Here is a 12838-nt window from a genome sequence, read left to right as displayed (position 1 = left end):
CACCCAGCCCCGTCCCATGCTTATACTCCTGACCTTGGTCACACCACCAAGCAACCTGCTCCAGGAGAAGAGGTTTTGCTTCAAGTGCCAAAACAAGCTTTACTGCTCTCTATGGAACAGTTTCTCTTCATAAGGAGCAGGCAAACACACACTTCTGTCTTTGATTAATCAAGAACTGAAGCAAAACGCCCATCTGTGCCAGCGCACGGTCTGCAGATGGGTTTGTTAATGATTTGGGGCCCGTGTCCTCCAGTAGCATTTTTTTTTGTACAGGACAGGAAAAATTCAAGCCAAAAGTAGTCCAGAGTGGCCCATTTTTTTCGCCTCTCTGAATTTCTACAAGGAATATCCCAGCTGACATTCTGGCCTTCTTCCTCAAACATTTAGGTTCCGCTTTCTCCCATAAATACCTCAAAAACGGCAGGCAAGCGGCTGGAAGAGTCCAGCTTTCACCTTCCACGTCACCATAAGTGAAACCACCACTTGCAGAAGTGTTTAGGAGGGGAGCAGAGATCCCAGCGCGCAGCCTCCCTCCCCGCGCCTGCACATCATGATGGATCAAGACAAGAGCGAGAAGAGCAACGGGGGCCCTTTTCCCAGGCATAATAAATGAAAGCACAGGGGTATTTTTTTTCTTCCAAGTTGACAACCCAATAACGCAGCAACACGGCCACAAATCATCATGCCAAAGAGGGATTTCTAACCCCTGCCAAAGCTCTGCTCTCTTTGTGGAAGCTGTACGTATGACACCTCTCAGCATATACCCCTGACGGTAATTATTTATTTTTTTTCTGGATCAGAAAAAAAATACCATCAACATTTTTGACCCACTATTCTGCCATAGTTCAAGGAACATATTTAACTTATTCCTCTCCATATCAAAGCAAAATAACTCAAGTAGAGCAGCTGATTTCTATTTGCCAGGGGGGTAAGGGAAGGAATTAAGGTTTGCAGAGGAGCTTCCCGCTGCAGCTCAGACATGCTGGGCTGGCTGCCCACACAGCAGGACTTCCCTGGAAAAATCACTGCAGGAGGATCCCCTGCTCTTAGAAGCTGCAACAGCAACTGTAAGGGCTTCCGAAACCATCCCCAGCATTTCTGAGGGAGGCGGCAGCGCTGCACGGGGCGGGCAAGCACGCGATATCACCTCTCACATCTCAGAGAGGTTCAGGCTGAAAAACAACGCGCTCGGTACCCAGCCAAGGGACGCTGCTCCAGGTGATTTACCATTACAGGGTTTTATTTAACGGGGATGTGGAAACCTGTCAAATGTTTTATCACCCGTGGCAGTTAGGGCATGATACATGCTGATATCAGCCGAAGATTATAACGCAATAGTATAAAGTCTTATTGGAAAGAGAATGGAGGCTGGAAATCTTGGCTCGTGATCACTCCTACCTTTGTAATGAGTTTCTGGACCAGTAGGGGTGAAATTGCATGCCAAAACCCACGTATAATTTATCCCTTGTTTAAACACATACTGGCAACCCAATTATTATTTTCAGAATCACAGAGTTTAACTCACCAATGTACTATTGCACAAGAGCTTTCTCTCATTTCATGTAAGGCAGTGGAGCCCACTTTAACGAGCAGGGAAACCCCCAGGCAAGCCCCCCGCTGGGTGAGGGCCAACAGGCGTGCAGCTGCAGCACTGGGACCAGTCACCTGATCCCGGATCCTGCTCCTCCCCGGGACAAGGATGCTCCTGGTCACCCTGTGCCACACTGGGTGCAAGACCATAGTTTGTGCTCCTTATGCTTTTGCACCTGAAGGTAACAGAGCTCAGCAATCGCTGCCATCAAAATCACAGTCATATCCCCCTCAAAATGCACAGATCTGCTTGGGGAACTAATTTCCTTAGCCTTCTTGAAAGAAAGGGGGAAAATCAGTTTACCTGCAAAGCCACCCATCTAAACAGACAAATGCTTATTGAACAGAAGATTAATTAATGAGAATGACAAGGGAGCCGAAGAGCAGAGACCTTCTGCAGGGAGCAAACCCCCAGGGCAGCACAACGCAAGCCCAATACTCTCTACACAACACCCTGAAATAACTTTACTCTTCCATTTCTCAATTGCCTGTGCATAAAACAGGGCTTGGGTTTGAGCCATTTAATTACCAGTTGGTTGAAGCAAGGACTATCTTTCGTCTTGCTTGCAGCGGTCAGCACAAGGGATCAAGAGCAGCGTGGTGTATAGAGTGGCTGCAGAACGCGCTCCCCCTCTCCATGAGCATCACTGGGTCTTGCACACATCCACAGGAGAAACTGCAATCATCTGGAAGCCGAAAGTACAACCTCCTCCGGCCTCTGCAAGCGGTAATAGATGAGAGGTGGACAAAAGTAAGAAAAATATTAGCCAGCCCTGGTATTTCAGCACAGGATAAAAATACAAGGCACACTATTTTCCCTGCAATGTTACTATGGTGATTTTACTAAGGACAAAATAGCACGATGTGTAGTAGAGCTGTGGTTACGAACCAAAGCTCACAAGCAAGATACTAATCTGCACATTAAACAATACCAGGGTTGGTGAATAATAATCAGAAGGCAATTACACAACAGATAGACTATCAGAACTCACCCCGCTAAATGTGAAGGTCAAACGCATTACATTAACTAGGGATCTGCTCACTGAAACCTGCAACTTGGTATACAAAATCATTACTTCTAGTGGTATTAATAATGAAAAGGATTGCCAGCACTACTTCATTTACTTAGACCAACATGAAATGCCTGGCATAAATATTGCACTAAATCACATGCAAATTGCCTGTATGCAGTAGATCGAACCATATGAAACTACTGCGCTGTAGAAAATACAGAGATAGATACATACATATATATACTTCAAGTATACTTTCCATACTTTATAAAGATGTGGTGAATTTTGCTAACTGTTTAGCTCCACATTACTGAGAGTTTATGATCCAGGCATACACATTTTGCCAGTTATTGCTATATTGCAAATCGCTCTTCCAAGTAAAAGGCATTCATTGCATGCGAAGACGTTGTGACTGCTGTGCTTTTGTAATGGTTTCCCTTTTGGGCTGTATACGAGTCTTATTTTTGTGCTAGAATCTTCTTTGCTTGCTTTCTGCCGAAGCATAAATATCACTACAATACTCTCGGACACACTCGCGGGTGTCACTAATTCGTTTCTCCCTAGGAGCAGTGCACTCGCACACAGACAGGGCTGGAGTCCAGGCTGCGCACCAGCCCAAAGCACTTCATGTGTATTTGAAAATACAAAGAAAGAAAAAAGAAACTAAGCTCCCAAAGCTCTGGTAAAGCAAGGGTTTACATTGCTGAGCTGGGATGATCTGCTTCTTATGCTTGAACTCGGACCTTTGGTTCATAAACTGCTCTTTTCCCACCTTACAAATTCTGGTGGCTGCTTGAAATTGAGGCATGAAAACCTCTGTGAACAACAGATCATCACGGGAGGAGCACGAAGCGGTCTGTGCTCGCTCACAAAAGGGACTGCGAAGGCAGGGAAGAGAAAGGTGCTGCTGACTTTTTCTGATGGAAACCCATCCAATTTGCATACGATCATCTGAGGAGAAGTACCCTGAGGTGGAGAGCAGCTACTCGGTAGAAGGGGAAATCACACTGGGTGTTAATAGAGGAGCCCAGACAAAGAGAAACCACGAGACATTCTGTGGGAATTACAGCCTACAGTGCAACCCATTATTTTCTTGTCTAACAGAAGCAACTGCTCTGATACCTAAAGGAATTTATTTCCCCACACTTCTGCCCTCCCCTCATCTTTCCTCCTCATGTGTTTCTCCTGGGGCATGCAGGCTCATGCTGTCCAGGCTCAGAGCAAGGAGCTTCCTCATCCCAGGGAGGCAACACTAGCTGCAGGATAAATTCTTCCAGGGCAAAAATATATGTAATTTCATTACTTAAGTGACAGAAGCCTAGTTACTGTTTACACCGGGACTGCTATTAAAGCAATTATTCGGGATCAATGCAATACAACAGCAGGATTTAAATCCTGCCTAGCAGCAAGGCAAAGGAACAGCTTCTCCAGACAGGTCAAACTCGCACACTTTGTTCCCTTTGCAGCAAAGACCAAAGCACAATCTCTTTGAAATCCTTGGCAATGGATCTACATAAAAACACTTTTAAAATTCCCCAGTTAGACCATATTGCTGCTGCTAACTCCTTGCCGGTGCCATACCACAGGTTACACGCAGCTTTCAGGATGATGCCCTGTAAATGCCGGGTTCACTCGCTGCAGGCTGTGCTCAGCAGCCTCCCCTGGGGAACAGCCCCGGCGCCCAGCCCGGCGCAGGGCAGCAGGCATGGCTCGGCCACAGCCGCCTGCCCCAGCGGGGGCCGAAACCAGCAGGCAGCGATCACTCGCACCACTACGCACCAGGGTGAAAAACCTGCCCAGGAGAGACTTCTGTCCCCGTGACATCAAGCCATGTCCCTCCGCTGTAAAAAGTGGCTGGTGGTCTCCACATCAGCATGGAGGACAACAACAGATATATACATATTTCTAATGGGAATTGTCAGATTTAAGGCATTTCCAGAAAACCCTGGACAACACCAAGCTACATTATAATTATGCTTAAAATTCACTGTATTTTGTACATGCTTGGGCTGGTTTGCCTCCTGTCCTCAAGCAGTGCAGATGCTGTGACATCCACATGAGCTGCTGCAACTCAGTCCTCGCTCCAGCACTCCCCACCTTAAGAAAAACCCCGATGCCATACATTTAATTAATGCTTTCAGCTGCAACAAAGCATCCACTAAAGACACTTGTAAAGCTATAAGCTTTCAGTCTGACAAATCCCCTTTTTGTGCACTCTCCCTGCTTCTTCCTTGTTTTTATGTCGCTGGCTATCACCAATGCGATCGATCGCGCTTTGCTTTTGGGAGCACACAGTTGCTGTGGAGCTGCTGCAAGGGTGCAAGGTTCAGCGTTACCGCGGCCTCCTGTGCCACAGGGTCTTCAAAATATGCACAAAACATTGCAGCCAGAGCAAGGGGAACAAACCTGCTGGGAACCAGCAACCAGCTGGCAATTCCACTGCCACGGGCGTTCTGGATATGAAAGCACATCTGGGTTCACCAAGGCAAGACTGCGGTGGTATCAGCTATCAGTTAAGTACCCAGGGGGAGCGCCCACCCTGTAAGCTACCGCCTGCTCTCCTCCCGGAACCCGTCCCTCCGATTCCCAGTGCAGGGGCTGGGAAACCTTCCCCTGGGGAGGGGTGTGCAGAGACAGCACGCGCCGGGCTTGCTCCAAAGCTCAGCGAACCTTTGTCTCTGCCTGGACTCCACAGATGTTCATACTGACGTGGGCTCTTCTCCCCTCCTTTCCCAACAAATACAGTATCTGCCGGTTGGAGAAACATATTAAATGAAATGGAAAAAAAGTCAGGATTGGCAAAAATGCGTACCTGTCAATGCTAGAGTTTGTCCTTAGGGTGATGAATGGTAAACGACACCACTGCACGCTCTACGCAGAAGGGAAACCGGGCCATAGATCATCTGCTCCTTTTGTCATCTTTTTATGTGGTGCTTTCACTCAGCAAGCCCGTTTGTGTACCAAAAGGGCATATTCCCAGGCTCTTCACAACCCTTGCAAAACAAACTAACCCAAAGAATCTGCAATCTCAGTAAGACCTGTCAGGAAATTCAGAAAATATCCAATAAGTAGAAATACACAAACTCATCAGATGCATACAAATATTAAAGCAACCTCCATATTTTCAAATTCTTCAAAATATCTGTTATTCTCATACTAAGTCTAATCCCCGGCCTGCTGATGATACCAGGGTAGTTCTCACTTTATGCCAAAATCTGGGTCTCACATTTCCATTTGAAAATTCTTTTCTCATGTAAAGGGTTTCTGAAAACTTTTATTAAGTATTCCAAAAAGATGCACACACAGGTCCAGTTCACAAACCAGAGCAAACATTGCTGTATTTGCCCATCCATCCCTAACGTTCAAGGCAGCATGGAAAGCTGATTGCTAATGCTTCTCAAATATTGCTGCAAGTAGGGAAGATACTTCTTTGGTATTTAAGCTGTAGGTGAAAGCAAGACAGACATCTGCTAATTGCTGCTTTCTGGGGAAATGGGAACTATCTAGATTTGGGGGCTGATGGGTTTTTTTAATTAGCTCGTAACACTTCTTACATGCAGTAGATCGTGAAGACCTTTCTACTTACCCAAGAGTGAAAACAGAGGCAGAGGAAAAACATAAATATTTCTGTGCAATTCACAGCCAGCGTGTTGTTACCCTGTACAAGAAAACTCACCCACCCCTCGCACACATACAGTGTCACCCCATCTCCCTGCGGGGCTGGGCAGTCACGTAATTACAGGTATCAGACGGAACCAGCGGGAGGTTTAGGTTGGATATCAGGAAAAATTCCTTCACTGGAAGGGTGGCCAAGCATCGGAACAGGCTGCCCAGGGATGCGGTGCAGTCATCGCTCCTGGACATGTTTAAAAAACGCACAGCTGCCATGCCTAGGGCACGGTTCAGCGGTGGGCTGGGCAGTGCCGCGTTAATGATTGGACTTGATGATCTTAAAGGTCTTTTTCCAACCTAAAGAATTCTGGGATTCTATGGTTCTGGACTCCCAGGTCACAGAAAATTCTGCAGCGCAACAAACGCCAGGGAGACATCCCCCCAGGCTCTTCAACAGTCCCCTTCCCACGCGCCCTCCCGGACGCCCTTTACCTTCACACTTCAGACCACGAGCCCGACGTACACCTGAAGCAAGCCCCGGCCCGGCTCAGGGAGACACAAGGATGCGTTTCTCCTTTCCTCCTCCCCTTCCCCCCTATCTTTAAACCCCAAGGACACCAGCAGCCTCCAGACACTTTTGAGCACCGTATCTGCAGATCTCAGCCACGGTACAATGGCAGCGAATCGCTTCCATGTTAAAAGATCAAGGCAGCTTTTAAAATGGAGGCCAAAGCCTGCCGCAGGTGCCATCGTAAGCTTTTTTCTAGGCTACATTTTATTTTATGATACGTTTTAAAACGTCCTTGTCATGTTTTACAGCCGGCAACCTTCATTTAACTCTGCCAGGCTTTAGGATTTAAACCAAGATGCAAAACACCATCCCTGCCTCGCTGGGAGCACACCAGCCCAGCATCACCCAGCGACTGCCCGCAGCAGCATCACTCCTGCCATCACCAGCATCCCCCGCCTTGGCCCCAGTGCATCTCCAAACACCCCAGTTATCCCTCCCAGCTCATTTTACACTCTGGCACACAGCGTACACTCACTGAAAACAAGATCCTGGTGCCCACTTGTACAGGCAATGCGTACAGGCAAAATGTATTTGCCCAAGCCAGGCTCAGGAAAAGGCAGCAGAAGAAATTTCCACGTAGGAGCTCCCGGTGCAGCCTACTGCTAAGCAAAGCATTTTGCTGAAGACAGACGTGGCCTTAGGAGAACGGCGATAATGGGAGGGAATGAAGGATATCATCCAAACACAACAGCAATGCAGTGAGGTGGGAGGATGAAGGATAGAGCTCTCCTACAGCAGATGGTGCAGATGTTCCCTCTCATCCATCTTCCATATGTTCCCACTCAAAACGGAGCAGATCTTCAGCTCTGCTCCGGTTAAAACCCCCTCTCTCTGCACACACCATGCATCACCTAACCAGCACCATCGCCTGGGACAGCATCGTACCCTACCCAGTTCGACAGCACGGCCCGAGGGGTCATTTTGCCAGGCAAGAAAGTTTTTCTGCAGTATTTATCTCTACAGAAATCAGGAGGCGAGGCTCCCAATTCCCAGCTCCATGGATCTGCACGCAGGCAGGACGGAGGACACACCGTGGCACGGGGGGACACCGGCTTCCAGCACCAGACAGCTCTCTGATGGCCAAGCATCACCTGTGGTTCCCTTCATTCTCACAGGGACACTAGATAATTCCTGGCCCATCCCACCCAGCAGTAAGCCAGCCAGCCAACGCTGCCAGGAAACGAGGGATACAAAATCAAATACGAACCACAACAGCACAGCCCCTGTTTTAAAGCCGGCTTCTCCTCGCCAGGCAGCCAGTGACGGAGTCGAGCGGCAGTGTAATCCGACTTTAATTGATGATGAGAATATTCATCTAGGCTCTGTCCAATTTCGTATACTTAATATCTTGTGCCTTCTCCACATGGATCGATTTTTGCATTGGGTTTATGAGGATTAATTAATATTCATTCAGAAATAAGCAGAATAAGATTCCCAATGCATGAAGATGTTTATTATTTATTCATATTTAAGGCTTGTTAGATTAATCTCTTTTAAATTACCGCATGCCACCAGGCACAATTATTATAATTTATTAGGATAATTTCGCTGGTTTATTTCCCTCTGATGCAACCTTGCAGAAGGTGCACGCTGCTTCTCGAATGCTCCCACAACGCAGCTTGTGCCGCTGCTAACGGAGCTGCAGCCCAGAGACAAGCATCCCCGCCTCTGAAGGGGCCAACCTCCACACTAGGCATGTAGCCCACCCTAATTTGTTTTTTAAGCAGCTACCCCGAGGTACGGAAACCCTTTCATCTCAGCTGAGAGTGGGGCGGGAGGTGCACTCATTTGCAGCGAGACACTGGAAAAAAATCTACTGGTGACTTGTTCCTAAACGTGCCAGATGGCGAATGGCAATAGCCGGCTCAGGTGGCTGAACGGTTAATACCCCAGTTAAACCACAGAATCGTGGGCACTGCTGGGACCTGCCTTTGGCCACCAAAGAAACCCCTGAACATCCTCCTGCCTCTGTTCCTTGGGTGGAAACGGCTCCCTCTGAGACCTCCGAGTGGTACGTACAGCCAGGGGAACCTGGAAATAAAGTCTTCAGCTCCACGCTGTGCAAAAGACTTCACCTCATTTCTTTCAAAAAACCCTATATATTTGCTTAAAAGCCGCAGTTACCATTATTACATTTAATTGATACCCTCAGGGGCTCAAAATGAGAGAGGCTTTCATGAAATTTAATTATTTTCCACCAGGGCTTGCAAGGTAAAGGTGCAATTACAGCAGCAAGGGCTGCTACTCGCAGCAAGGGAGGGCCAGCAGCCCCTCGGCCGTGCAGATTCTGCTACCCACCGGGCTTTGCTTCCACCGCAGCGCTCACAGGTTGCCTTTGCTTATTTTAGCCTTTAAAAGTAATAATAAAAAAAAAGAAAACAACAAAAAAACACCCCAACCCCCCCCCCCCCCCCAAACCAAACAACCACAATTTGACTCAAGAACAGACCAGATCGCTCCATGTATGAACCAGTCACAACTACAGCAAGCACCAGCTCGTTCAGCTCGCCCTGCCGCACGCCAGCAGGGCGCAGAAGCGGGGCTCCCCCGCGCCCCAGGTGGGCTTTGGGCAAGTCCTTCGCACACCAGTAAAATGAAGGAAATAACACCTGCACGGCTGGCTGCAAAATCAATCTGTTGATACTTGTACATCACTTTAAATAATATTTTCTCACCTTTGAAAAAGCCCCTCGTTTATCCCGACACCCAGGGATGAGCGTCATGTGCTGATGCAGGAGAAATGGAAGCAGAGAGCCGGCTTTGAAACTCCCCCCAGCTGAGCAGCTGCAATACCCACGGCACGCCTAATGATTTCTTCCCCCCAAAAATGACTGTACAGTGCAAACTCTTTTGAACCGAGCTGCTTAATCAGAATCTCCTGAGAGTAAATGCAGCCACAAGGCAAAAAAGACCAACTTTTTTAATACAGAAGGAAAAAGGACCTCCTTTGAGTAAAACAAATGATTTTTTAACAAAGGAAGTCCTGGGGACAGGAAGATAATGTCATGCTTTTGATGCTACAATACTGTACTGGAGATTAATGCTTTCACGGTTAAGATTTTACCCCAATTATAAGCCTCCCATAACAAGTAACAAAATATGATTTAGTCTTCTCTAATGGCAGACTAAATTTTAGCTGTTCTTCGACTGCCAGCTTTCAGATACAGAGCTTAAGAGCAATCTAACAAAATTATTTCAGTATTCCTTTCATCAAATGTCTATTGTTTGGATATTAAGGTTTTGATATTCAGGGCATGCCCTGTCAGCTATACACAAATAGCATTACGGTGTTTTCATTTTTCTCCCATTTGGGGACATCTCCATTTCCTCCGCTTTGATGAGCAGTGGGGGGAAATGCTGGTGTCACCAGAGCCAGTCTCCCAGCAGGGAAGAAGCTGACCATGAAACTTTGATCTGACTGATACTACACTAAACACCGTAGTCTCTTCCACAACACTCGGGAATGAAAACATTTGATTTCCATGACCAACCAGGTGATGGCTCCCCCTTGCAGCATGCTGGGGAGGCAGCCCAAGGGAGAGCCCAAGAGCATCTGCATTGGCTGCAAAACGACCAAAAACCAGAAGCAGCAAAAAAATTACACCGGTGTAGAGCCAGAGGATGGCATCCCTCGCGCTCCTTAAGTCCTCAGACTTTGCTTGGGCATCAAAACCTCCACGTTTAACTCATGCTTTTTTTCCCTCTGGGACATTTCACCAAGCACATACTAAACATATCCAATATTTCTGACGCCCAGTAAGCTGTTATTTTAAACACAGTTTCAATAAACTACAAAAGTTGATACTGTTAGAGGCTCGAAAATATACGACCTCATTAAAAAACGCTGGCACTCAGAAAGATCTCTGGTGGCCAATCACAGCTTGGGGAGGGCTGTAATTTATGACTTTGATCCCCACAGCTAAACCATTTAATCTGATAATAAACATCAATCACTGATTTTTATTGCACCATTTTGCAACCCGAGCAGAAAACCTTGCTCTCGCGGACAAATTAGGCACCCCAAAGTGACTCTTGCAAATAAATACCGACTTTAATATTCAGCAATATAATTCCATGGGATCAATTTTTTATTTAAGCACTGCTGGAGCCAGGAAAAAGTTTGTAATTACAGAAATATCTACAAAGGCAACTCTGTGCAGTGTAACAGCTCTGGTGAGCAGGAGCCTGCCTCTCTTGCAGCTCAGTGACAACACGTACCTTTACATCTGGTAACAGTTGTCACCAGAAAGTTAAGTGTGTCCAGATATCCTGCGTGACAGTCCATAACTCACCATTAAAAATGATGCGAGATCCCATTACGTTCCCACGCAGCCTCTCTCGTTGGCTGAAGGTTCTAATCCACCATCTACCACTCAATAGCAGGGGAAATGGAACAGTCAGGCATAATACATCGTGCAAGTGGATAACTGCCAGGAAAAATAAATCAGATGGAGCCCGTTAATATATAATGATGCCAAACTACCATTAATTCAGATAGTCTTTGCAATCCAGGGAGCTATTTAAGAAGTAACTGAAATAATGATTTTCCTTTGGACACATTGGACACCAGCGTCGCTTCACGCTGGCTTTTTGTACTCAGTAGAACGAGGCAGTTCATCAGTATGCTTTCTGATATGTTCTCCTCTAAACTGATATTTTCCGCTAAAGATATATGATAATTAAGTTAAAATATTTATAAAAGTTCCAGCCCAAGTAAAGACGGAAGATTAAGAACACAAAGACTGCCTCCATCTTCCTCACGAATACCTGGCAGAATCAGGCAGGTAGGCAGCAGGGAGAACACTGAAGTCTGCTGGTTACACTCTTTAACAGGATTAGCTGGGTTTCTGCTTCAGCGAAGGCAAGCTAAATCCAAATTTTTTTGTCCAAGAATTCACTTAATAGTATGATGACCTTCATGGGGGAAAATGGTCTTTTTTGTCTTCACTTACCACTTCTGTTTCTCCCCAAACACAAATGGAAGAGTAGAGCAAGGAATATTTGTCTTGAGACAAGTACCAGGCTTCTAAGAGAGGTTTTTAAACCAACATTGACCCAAAAGCCAGAGAAGTGTGACCAAACATAAACCATTCCCCACGCCAGCCCAGCGCTGGGATCTTACACGAGGACGGCAGCGGCGATGCCAGCCCAGGGACCACGCCACCGGCCGCATGCCCCACGGCCCGGCCAGCTCGGGTGCTCAGGTCACAGCTCCATCCATCGGTGTATATTGACCTTTCTTAATTATCTCCCCGGAGCATACTCAACTACAAGGAGCTTTGCTTACATGAAAAATGTATCACCTTTGTTCCAGGCAAGGAAAATATATGAAGGCACTTAAATGTGTGCCTTTTAGTCTTGCCACTCCATGAATATATTTTAGTTACTGATTACAAGTATTGGAGCTACTCAAAGTGAACTTTCCAGTTGTCTCCAGTAAACCCTCCAGTACGTATATAAAATAGCTTTAACAGAGACTCACATCAGCAATTTTGTAAGTGTTGCATTAAATCCAGACGGTGTTTTTCATCTCAAGACAGAAAAATGCATATTAATCCACCAGCAAAGCAATGCTTTGAGAATTTTAAACATTTCTGTCAGTATCGGTAAAACTATAATACATTCTTTGCTAGATGAGATACTGAATCACTTTGGTTCATTTGGAGGCCATTTGCTAACTTTATTAGGCAATATTCAGATGATGGATATCAAAAGGATATTCACTGTAGAAACAGGCTTTGTTTCTGAAGACAGTAATTAGGTTAACCTCATGAATAAACCCTTTATATCAGCAGCAGCACAAAGCGAAAGTAAAATAATGCAGGAGAAAATGAGAAAGAAAAAAGGAATTTCATGCAAAGGGACAAACTTACATCCATGTATAGCACTCTCCACCTGACACTTTTAAAACAATTCATACATGAATAGAAATGTCACGGTACCTGATGTACCAAAATGTATAGGTATGGCAGTATGGTCACTTCCAAAATGCCATTATGGTATGTGCTGTAACACGTATGTGCGATCACTAACGCGCCGTTCAGCGGCTGAG

The 12838-nt window shown here is 46.3% G+C and overlaps 1 protein-coding gene across 9 annotated transcripts in view; it reads right to left on the bottom strand.

Annotated features, from left to right (window-relative positions):
* MFSD1 (major facilitator superfamily domain containing 1) overlaps positions 1 to 12838 on the bottom strand; it is a 49088-nt gene that overhangs the window by 9600 nt on the left and 26650 nt on the right. For 6 of the 9 annotated variants that reach the window (XR_013931810.1, XR_013931811.1, XR_013931812.1 and 3 more), the window contains 3 exons: positions 11079 to 11213; positions 5416 to 5641; positions 2120 to 2308 (listed from right to left, as the gene is read on the bottom strand). The gene's annotated coding sequence lies outside the window, so the exon portion shown is untranslated. The remainder of the gene's footprint in view (positions 1 to 2119; positions 2309 to 5415; positions 5642 to 11078; positions 11214 to 12838) is intronic. The other 3 variants (XR_013931813.1, XR_013931814.1, XR_013931815.1) reach the window with 3 other exon arrangements.

The sequence above is a fragment of the Falco punctatus genome (genome assembly GCF_963210335.1).
Source record: "Falco punctatus genome assembly, chromosome: 13".
Lineage (NCBI taxonomy): Eukaryota > Metazoa > Chordata > Aves > Falconiformes > Falconidae > Falco > Falco punctatus.
Note: the sequence above shows the minus strand (reverse complement) of the source record. Positions and strands in the feature narration are given on the sequence as shown.